The following is an 11,102-nucleotide window of genomic DNA, read 5'->3' on the forward strand; positions in this document are numbered from 1 at the left end:
TTCTCCCTTGTTTGGTTGTTTATTGGCTCCCTGTTGTGACTCTTGCCTCCCTGTTTCCCTTATTGGTTCTTGTTAGATTGCATCCTCCCCCTTGATTGTATCCCATTGGTTGCTGTGATGATGCAATATTTTTATTGTATTTTCATATGTTCTCTGTACCCCAATGATTCATCCCTACCTTCCCCACTTCTATTCCCAGTTGGTTTGCCCCAGACCCAAGCCACTCCTCCGGTGTTCCCTACATGGTTGTTGTCCTCCCCTTGTTCTAGTCGGTTCCCCATCAATCACCCAAACCCCTCCCATTATTCCCAAAAGTTCTGTGCCTGTCACCAAAGCCCTCCCTAATTATCCTTATATGGCCCTTGTCAATCCCCTGAGATCCTGCCCCCTCAGATACCTTTCCTCTTGGAAATCTGCTAAACCATGACGCCCCATTGGGGCATGTGACCCTTTTCCCTCCACCCCTCAAGATTATTGGTTTATGTGAATGTCAATCCCTGTCCATATCCCTCCCTTAGAGATCCCTATTGGTCCCCTGTCAAGCCATCCCCGTTGTAATGCCTCCTTATAAGCTGTTGTTCAGATCTGATCGGGGCTTGTCCTCTGTGGATACCCTCCAATAAAGTTGGATTACCTCCCGTGGCAAGCCTCCTCGCTACTTTTTATCTTCTCCCTCGTCCTGACTCCTGACAGCCACTGTGCCTGGAGCTTCAGCCCCCCTGTGCAGAGCTGAACTCCAGAGGAGCAGTTTTAAAGCTGAGAGCCTCCGGCTGCTCCCCACTCCTGCCACACACCGCTGGAGCTAGCCTGAGCAGCGGTCAGTAGCGGTCACTGCGACAGCTGGCGCCCAATGTGGGGCCTCCCTGAGGGTCCGACACCCCATGGAAAGGATTGTTTCTGAAATCCGTTGGTGCGTCAGCACCCCGGTGGGAGCAGACCCATTTTTGTCTGGTGGTGCTCCTGGGGACGGACACGGTAGTCCCTCAGCGCCGGAGGGATCATGGCCAGGGAGAGGGACCCTGCCTACAGCTCTTCAGTCCGTTGGAGCAAATGGTGAGTATCCCCGTTGGCCAGGGGATCAGAGTGGGGCCACAGTGTTTATATGGAGGGATGTCCCCTTTGTGTGGAAGGGTGAGAGTGTGAACCCGAGTACTCCCAGACCCTTTCTTTTGGTTCTTTTAAGTTTGCATTTTACTGTAGGTAGGGGTAAATGCTGTGCTGACAGTTTTGTCTTTGAGGCCCCCAGTTTTATCGGTTTTGTGTTGTTCGAATTTTTCAGAGATGGGCGTGCGTTTGCCAGCACAGCAGCGGGGATTTTACTTCCAAGTTGTGGGACTCCTGGAGGGAGGAGGGAAAAAGTTTGAAAAGGGTTTGTGTTTCCCGCAGGTGTCCCCAGGAGATGTGACCTCGCTGCCCTTCTGGAATGTGGTGTGAGCGACACTCACTCAAAAGGTGAATGAGGGAGACACCCAGGCGTCCAAATTTATCCCGTTGTATGTTTTAATTCAGTTAACAGTTAGAGGAAGATTGGGAATGGAAAAAAAGCCCCCCAGTTCTTCCCCTGTTCTTCCTCACAGCTCTACCCTTTCCCCTGGTCCCTTGCTGGGTGGTTCCCAAGGAGCAACCCATGTAACACAGGGTAGCTGCAGTGGTGCCAGTCTCCCTGGCTCCTCGCGAACCCCCCAGTCCCCTGGTCTTAGTCAGCAGGGCCCGCCGGCCAAGACTTCTATCCTTAAACCCTCTACCCCAGTTCTGTCTCCCAAAGTTGTTAGGTTCGATATCCGCAGTTCACACCCGTCTACCCCTGATTCCAGTTTTCTCCTTGTCCATCTCCATGTCCCTCCCGATCTCCCCGGTCCTCCCGAGCATCTCCCTATCCTTCCCCTCATCCTTCCCGTTGCTCCCGAACCCCATTACCGTCTCCCTACCCATCTCCTAGCCCCTCACTCCTATCCCTCCCGAACCCTCACAATGGTTCCCAGGAGGCTCAAAATGGAGGGGACCATGTGGTCGGACCCCCCTCTTGCACTTCTTCTCCCCATAATCCTTTTCCACCAAACTCTTCCTTTCCTCCACCCAAGTTTCCTCCTTGCCCCTCACCACACCCCTTTTCCCAGAACCCCGAGCCCCTTCCTCCTCCCTCATGGGACGTCCTCCACAACCGGTCTGCCTTTTCCGAAGTGGATACTGGTCCTGTCCCTGTTCCCTCCCACTTCTCTGCTGACCCCGCCTACCCACTTCCGACTTCCGGTTCCCACACTCCAACATCAGGTTCCCACGACATCGGAGCCGGATGTGATGGGCCAGGGGCCTGGAACCCGGAATTGGGGCCGGTCTACCACGCCACACCTGTCACTTATGGTGGGGTAGGAGGAGCCCTCCGAGGATGGAAGCCTTTTTCCTACCAAAACAAAAAGGAGCTCTGCAAAGCCCAAAGGCAGTTTGGCCAAAAGAGTGAGTATTTCAAAGGTCTTCTTAAGGCCACATTTTCCTCAAACGAACTTGTCCCTTGGGACATTAATGGCTTACTTACACGTCTGTTAACCCCGACCAAAGATCTGTTGTGGGAGCAGACATGGAAACAGTCCTTACAGCCACTCCTTACTGAGCTCTGCAGAAGCAGAGACATGGCTGTTGATGCCGACCAGTCGGCTTTGACATTTGACCACCTGTGCGGCGAGGGGGACTGAAGAGAACCCGAAGAACGGGCCTGAGTAATACCGAAGGCTGTTCTCGCGAGGGTCATGGGGGCAGCAGAGAAGGCCTTCCTTTCTCTCCCCGCACCCGATGCAGAAGCCCCTAAAAGTTACATTAACATAAGACAAGCCGCCGGTGAGTCTTTCATTGAATTTGCCAACAAAATCAGAGCACAGGTGGAGAGGTAGGTCGCAGACCAAACGATGCACCCGATGGATCATCCTCGAAGTGGCCAAGGAGAATGCCAATGAGGTGTGTAAGAGGGTGATTGCCAGGATGCCGGTATATCCAGAACCATCGCTCCCTGCATTGGTGGAGGCCTACATGAAAAAGGCCACCACCATGGACGTAAGGCCTCCACCGAGAAGACCGGCTCCACCTGCGGCTCTGGCCACCCACCAGCCAGTTCCCCCACAGGCGCCCCTGAGATCAACGAAGCCGAGACAGCAACAAAAGCGGAGAACTCCAGGAATTATATGTTTCAAATGTCAGGGGATAGGGCACATTGCAAGATTTTGCACTAATGCACCGATGGGTGCGGTAAGGGAAAGGGGGGGGGAGGGCGCCGCCACCAGCACCAGTGCCTGAAGCCACTCCAAAAAAAAACTAGGAGTGCAGCACGGTCCTGCCTTGCATGGAAATAAAAATGAGGCAGGGCCTGTGGGGAAAGGGGGAGACAAGAGAGAAACATTTATCACCGGACACAAGAAGTTACCTAATCAAGACTCAGACAGAGTGTTTCTTTTCACTTGTAGGGACCCCAAGGATATATGGCACCCTCAACAGCCACTGGCATTGACAACCAACAGAGATCAGTGGTTTTGGTCAGATCAATGGATAGTGGTTGCAGTGGACCCACTGGGAGGAAGACTGATGCCTTCAGAGTCCACCTGTAAGTACATGGCCATCGGAGACACCAAGCACACACCCCAGGAGTTGGAAGTATGCCCAGCCATTCTCAGAAATGACCCAGCAGGACTTCTAATTGTGGCACGGTGTGTAAACCCACCTTTCTATTTGGCTAAAGGGCAGATCATTGCCCAAGCCATCCCCATTCCATCGGGAATCCCAGTAGACCATAATGCACCAGGTATCTGCTGGGCAGAAGTGGTGGGTGAGAACAAACCGATTATTTATTGTAATGTCCAGCGAGGCAATGAAGCCATTTGTCTTGAACGCCTGGTGGACACGGGGGCAGATGTCACGATCATTCCCCGCGGGGAATGGCCGTCACACTGGGAGTTGCAAACCGTGGCTGGACGTATCCAGGGAATTAGAGGGACAAAATTGGCACAAATATCGAAGAGCATTGTGCAAATTGAGGGGCCAGATGGGAAACTGGCCAATTTACACCCGTTTGTAACAGACTATCAGGCACCCCTGTGGGGACGGGACACCATGTCACAATGGGGGATGAGACTGGAGATCCCGAAAACCCCTGTGAAGCGCCCCACTCAAAAACTCGATTGGACAACTGATTCTCCTGTATGGGTGGATCAGTGGCCACTAAGTGGAGATAAATTAAAGGCACTCAACGAACTCGTTGAGGAGCATTTGGCTCAAGGAAACATTGAGCCAACTTTCAGCCCTTGGAACTCTCTGGTCTTTGTTATCAAGAGGCTGGGGGGAGACAAGTGGCAACTCCTCCATGACCTTCGTGAAATTAATAAGATCATTGTGGACATCAGGAATCAGGATGCCTTCTCCAGCAATGCTCCCTCAAAATTGGAATCTGGCAGTAATTGATATCAAGGATTGCTTTTTTAAAATTCCCCTCGATCCAGCTGATGTTCCACGGTTTGCCTTCTCGGTTCCCACCACCAACCGAGAAGCCCCAGTGAAGTGTTATCATTGGCATGTTCTCCCACAAGGGATGAAGAATTCTCCGACAATCTGCCAGTGGTACATCGCTTCATTGCTGTCCCCAGTCCGTGCCACCATGGGGAAAGCCGCCATCCTGCATTATATGGATGATGTGCTAGTGTGCGTGCCCGATGACCATTTACTTAGAGACACACTTGACCAAGTTGTAAGTGTTTTGACCAAAGCAGGGTTCACCCTGCAGGAAGATAAAGTCCAGAGGATGCCCCCCTCACAATATCTGGGACTGGAAATTACAAAGAGGACCATTGTTCCTCAGAAATTGGAAATTAGTAACAATCCACAGACATTAGCGGATCTCCACTCCTTGTGTGGTGCTTTAGGTTGGGTAAGAACCTGGCTAGGGATTACAACCGAATACCTAGCCCCCCTCTTCAACTTGTTGACGGGGAGAGAGGAGCTGAGTTCTCCTAGGACTCTTACCCCAGAGGCAAAAGCCGCCCTGGAAAAGGTAGATGTGAAGATGCATGAAAGGCAGGCACATCGATGCAAATTATATCTGCCTTTTAAATTTATTGTTATGGGAAAATTTTCTCACCTCAACTGTCATAAATGAAATCCCTAATTATGTTTGGTCTTTGCATATTAAGTGTTTTAATTAATTCTGCGTTAATTATTTTTAAATTTGAATATCAAAATTAACCCATCAGCCCAGGTACAAAAACCAAGTTTTATCATCACTATTTTCAATTGTTCAAAGTAGTTTATTAAAAGAGTTGCACTATTCCCAGTTAAAAATCCCCAGTTAATAAAATTCCCAAGTGCTCCCTTCTCAAACCTCAAACCACATGTAAACCACAAGAGTTATCTTTCCCATGTTTATTGTATACTTTTACAAGTATTTTAAGATGTTTTGGATGTACTTTAATATTTTTAAAAGTGTTTTTATCTTGTACCTTAATTCAAAGCCTAACTCCAAACCCCCAGTTTCTAACACTCAAAAGCTATTTTTAGCTCCTCAGCCATTACCCTGCAGGCCAGCCCCATGGCAATCTGAATTTTAATGAAGGTACTTTCCCGCCTTTACTGCAACTGGTATCACCCCCTTGACAACAACGAGCCATTGGTGGACTGAGATGATCTCACAAAGGGAAAGCACCAGTCATTTCAGACCAAAGGGGCAGACTGTGGGTGGACTGTGGGCGGACTGGGGCAGAGCAAAGGCACTATAAAACACAGTGTGCAGAAGCAGACACATCCACAACTTCAGGTTAGCTGTCGGTGGAGACCAGTGCTAAGCACTAAAGGCCTACTCCTATCAAGAAGCTTTAATAATCTTAAAACTCTTGGATTAGCCAAGAGTCACCTCAGCACTGCAAGTAATTTTTCACCATCTGAGGTTCAGTGCTACTTCAGCCAAAGATCTCAGATCCCTGCTCTCCTCGGGCATACCCCCTACCGAGCCATAGAATCCCAAATTTTTTTATGTTTTCCCAATTTTTGTAACTTTTCTGCTTTAAATAAATTATTTTAATTTTTTAAAATAAGAATTGTATTTTTCCTCACAACTCTTTTGGGACCTTGTCTGGGATCCTTCTTCTTGCCCTAAAATCCAGGGATTTTAGTTAATTTTGCTATTTTCGAATTTTTGCAATTTTTGTTTCCCCTTGGATTTACCGGACTGCTGCAAGGATCACCGCAGCAGAGAAAGGACACCTCGGGTGGAGAAGGACTTGCTAAGGCCCGACCCCTTCTTAAAAGGTATTTAGTTAGGGACCTACCCGTTTTAGGGAAACCTTCAAGTGGAATCCCTCTTGTGAGTGTGGGGTTGGCCCTCCCCAGTGTGAGTGCTAGTGTGCTTGAAGGGATTCATTTCTAGGGGCGCACCATGAGGGATCACCCTTTAGGGATATGGAGGAGAAGATCCTGGTGGTCGACCTTTCTGGGAGAGGTTTTCACGTTTTAGGGGTGCGCGCAGCCCCAGTTCAATTTTATTAGTGTCCCAGTCTCTTCAGGTCTAGAACCGAAGAGACATAATTTTAAACTCCTTTTTTTTTGGCGGGAAGGGCCGCCATTTTGAATTTTCTAAATTTTGGTGGGAAGAGCTGCCATTTTGAAATCTTATTTTTGGCAGGAAGGGCCGCCATTTTGTGTCCTTTTAATTTGTTCTAGGAACAGTCTTTTTAATTTATAATATTAAATACCTGACCCCCATATTGTTGTTTTAAGTGAATGTGTGAGTTTTAGTTGGACTCTTGTGGTCTGTGCTATCTAGCACCTTTATACTCTGTTGGTTCAGATTGTTTGATTTATTGGATTATAGTTGTGATTTGTTTTATCTGCTTTAATCCTAAAATACCGTCTTGGCACTTTGGATTGCTGTTTATGTTATTCATTAGAATCTTTTTCCTTTAATTCAATTATTAAATTTGCAGTCACATCTGTTTCTTTAAATTAACAAATTACTTAAGGCGGGCAGGGCCGCTGTTTTAACCTTTTCTGCGAATAAAAACGACTGTTGTCTCTAATATATATATATATTAAGCTACTTAAATTTCAATCATATCTTAAACAATTTAAATACCCACTAATCATTCTCACTGTAATCTAAAATTAATTTCTTTTAGTTCACCATATTTGTTTTTCCCACGGATCCACCATATTTATTTTTCCACCAGTCTACCATATTTAATTTTCCCACAAATCCACCATCATTAATTCCCTTATACATCTAATATCTTTACTTATTTTTCTATGCATTAGTTGTATTGTGTTTTATGCTTATAAATCTATTACCATTGTGACTTTTTATTGTGATAGCATATTGATTTTAAGTTATTGCATAATATTCTCTTATTATACAATATTTTGGTTTGTTTTCACTATACAATACTTTGGTTTATTTAATTAAACAAATTTTTCTGCACAAGCTACTTGTCTGCTTTCCAGCAACAAAATGGGGCAAACAAATAGCAAAAGAAAAGACCCAATGAAGAAATACAAAATCTTCCCAGACAGCCCATTAGGGCAAGTTCTTTTAAAGTGGGAAGAAGATGTTTTAACTAAAGAAAAAGACCAGTGCCAAATGATTAGATACTGTGTTTTTAAATGGCCAAAACATAAAATTCACAAAGATGGGCTCAAGTGGCCCAAGTATGGGTCTTCTGAAAAGTGGCTCTGCGAAGCTTTACATTCCTACGTACACTACAAAGCTCCAAAACATTCTGATGAATTAGACTATGCTAAAATTTGGTTAAATTAGTGGCAAAAACAAGATGAAGAACAAGACAAGGAAGAAGAATTGGAAGAGGAAACAAAATCTAATTCAATTGGTCATAATAAAAATTCAGACCAAATTTTACCCATTGCAGAAGAACCAAAACAAAAACAAAAAACTAAATTAAATCACCCAAAGTGGGACCCTCTACACCACCCTCCTCCAGTAACTCCTCCAGCAAGGAGAGTCCAAATCGAACAAGAAAGGGTCCTCCCTTCATCGAGTCACCCAATCGAAAGGGACTCAGAAAGTGATAATGAAAGTGAAAAAGGAATTTCTATTCCTTCCTGCTCTCACAAAAAGGTAACTGGACACAAGATTTGTTCTAGTCAGGATGGCCCAGCATCTTGCACTAGAAAGAAATCATTTAAAACACCCGACTGTCCCACCTGCCTTGGCAGTCCCCATGAGTCTAAAATTTTACCTCTTAGAGAGGTGCCCATGGGAAATGCTCAAGGAGAAATCGGTTATGTAATAGTACCTCTGGCTTCCTCAAAGGTACGAGAATTTAAAAAGGAAATGAAAAGTTTAATGACTGACCCCATTGGTCTAGCTGATAAATTTGATCAATTCCTCGGCCCTAATATTTATAATTAGGGAGAGATGCAATCCATCCTACACTCTTTATTCACCATTGAGGAATGAAAACTGATTAGAGCCGTAGGAGTCACAGTCTGGGACAAAGAAAATAATTCTAATCAGGGCCTGATAGGAGAGCAAAAACTACCAATGACAGACCCAGAATGGAATCCAAATTCTGAAGAGGGCAGGAGGAACATGAAAGATTACAGAAATCTAATTATAAAAGGTATCAGAGAAGCTGTTCCCCAGGTTAATAATATGAAAAAGGCATTTTGTGGGGAACAGGAAAAGGATGAGTCCCCAACAGCTTGGATGACTCGGTTAAGGAACAACATCCAACTCTCTTCAGTGATTGACCTAGACAGTGAAGGTGGCAAGACTATGCTGGAAGTACATTTTGTACTTCATTCCTGGCCTGACATCAGAAGGAAATTAGAAAAATTAGAAAAATGACCAAAAAAGGAACTGGATGAATTGCTGGAGGAAGCCCAAAAGTTCTTTGTTAGGAGAGATGAGGAGAGATGAGGAGAGGATGAAGACCAGAAGCCGAATAATGAATAACAGCACTAATATTCCAATCCACAACCCTCCTACACAAAGAACTTTCCAACGGGGCATCCCACAACAGCAAACCCAAATTTCCCCTCAGCAACAGCCGCAACTGAGGCTAGTTGTATGCGCACACCAAAATCCAGCCCAATTTCTTTACGGAACCCCATCAGAAAATGGAATTGAACATAACTGTATTGATATAATTTATATCCAAACAAAGGTCAGAGAGGACTTGGTAGACTCTCCCCTCAATGAAGGAGAAATTCTCTTCATTGACGGGTCATCTCGAGTGGTGGATGGAAAACAGTGCTCTGGCTATTCAGTGGTCGATGGACACCAAATGTGTGCGTGCTAGAAAAGGGCAAATTACCATCAACCTGGTCAGCTCAAGTCTGTGAGCTCTATGCCCTAGAAAAAGCACTCCCCCGACTAGCCGGAAGCATCAGGACCATTTACACCGACTCGAGATACGCCTATGGCGTAGTCCACACCTTTGGAAAGATCTGGTCCGAAAGGGGATTCCTAAACACCAAAGGAAAAGATATTTTGCATAAAGAATTGATTCTAAAAATTCTGGGAGCACTACAACTGCCTCAAGTGACCTCAGTGGTGCATATTCCAGGCCATCAGTCAGGAGCTACAAAAGAAGCTCGAGGGAACAGCTTGGCAGACTTAGCAGGAAAAGAAGCAGCAGTGGAAGGAAAGGTAAAAGTGATGGAAGTGAACCAACTTCCAACCGACACAACCACAACTGACACTACTCCACAAACTAACATTTTACCCAATGCCCATTTTTACTGATCAAGAGAAATAAAAATTAGTATTAATTGGAGCTAATCAGGATTCTCAAGGCCGCTGGTATTTACCAGATAATCGCCAAATTTTAAACAAAAATTTAACCCAAGAAATTCTACAAAATATTCATCAAACCAATCATTGGGGTTCAAAGGCTCTGGCAGATGACTACCTCAGAACTTTTGGATGCATTGGTGTTTATGAAATAGCCAACCAAATAACACGGGACTGTGTAATCTGTCAAAAAGTTAACAAAAAGGTAATGAAAAAGAACACTGGAGGAGGAATTGAATTAGCAATCAGGCCTTTCCAAAACATTCAAATTGACTTTACAGAAATGCCTCCTGTCCAGAGGTGGAAATACCTATTGTTAATCGTTGATCACCTTACTCACTGGGTGGAAGCTATTCCAACTGTCAACGCAACAGCCCAGACAGTGAGTAAGGTGATCTTCGAGCAAATTATCCCCCGTTACGGGATAGTCCACCGCATAGATTCGGATCGAGGTACCCATTTTACCTCCCAAATTGTGCAACAATTAGCTCAGCAATTAGGAACAAATTGGAGACTACATACGCAGCTTCAGAGATATATTACAGGCTTTGGATTCTCACATACTCAGCTGTTTTCTAAGCAGGGTTGAAAGTGCTATTAAGGCTGCGGACCTTTTTTGTCATTGGAGTAACACTTTCAGGAAGGTCAGAGGTCACAGAAAAGCTTCAGCTGTTGTTCCTCACTTACATTCCCTCTTAATTCTTGTTTCTCTAACTTTAAATTTCATTGTGAAATTCAGAAATCACAAAGAACAACTTTCTGAAAAAAAAAGAATTCTTGCAATTAATGTAATTTAAAAGTACTTGGCTTTACTAAGTTTTCCTTAATAATATACATAAACTCAGTGGGAGTACATGGCCTTATTTATCAGGCCATAACTGAGATACACTTCAAATTCCTGTATTAACTGGAATGGGTGCCTGATGGCATGTCAAGATTGCAAGATGTAACTAACCACGTAATTTTTTCCTTCCCTGTAGGCAGCGAAGGACATTGGAGAGGCTGTTCATGTCAATGGTGCTGGTGGTGCCCAGGTGGCCAAGAAGGCCAATGGCCCCTGGGCTGTCCCAGCTGTGGTGTGGCAGCAGGACCAGGGCAGTGACCATTCCCTGTGCTGGGCATTGCTGAGGCCACACCTCAAGTGCTGTGTCCACTTCTGGGCCCCTAATGACAAAAATCTGAGCATGTTCAGAGAAGGCAACAGAGCTGGGGAAGGGTCTGAAGCAGCAGGAGCAGCTGAGGGAGCTGGGAAAGGGGCTCAGCCTGGAGCAAAGGAGGCTCAGGGGGGACCTTGTGGCTCTGCACAGCTCCCTGACTGGAGGGG

The sequence above is a fragment of the Corvus kubaryi genome, unplaced genomic scaffold, assembly GCF_017639235.1.
Source record: "Corvus kubaryi isolate FWS band 111438036 unplaced genomic scaffold, C.kubaryi_AGA036_p1.0 37357, whole genome shotgun sequence".
NCBI classification, from domain to species: domain Eukaryota; kingdom Metazoa; phylum Chordata; class Aves; order Passeriformes; family Corvidae; genus Corvus; species Corvus kubaryi.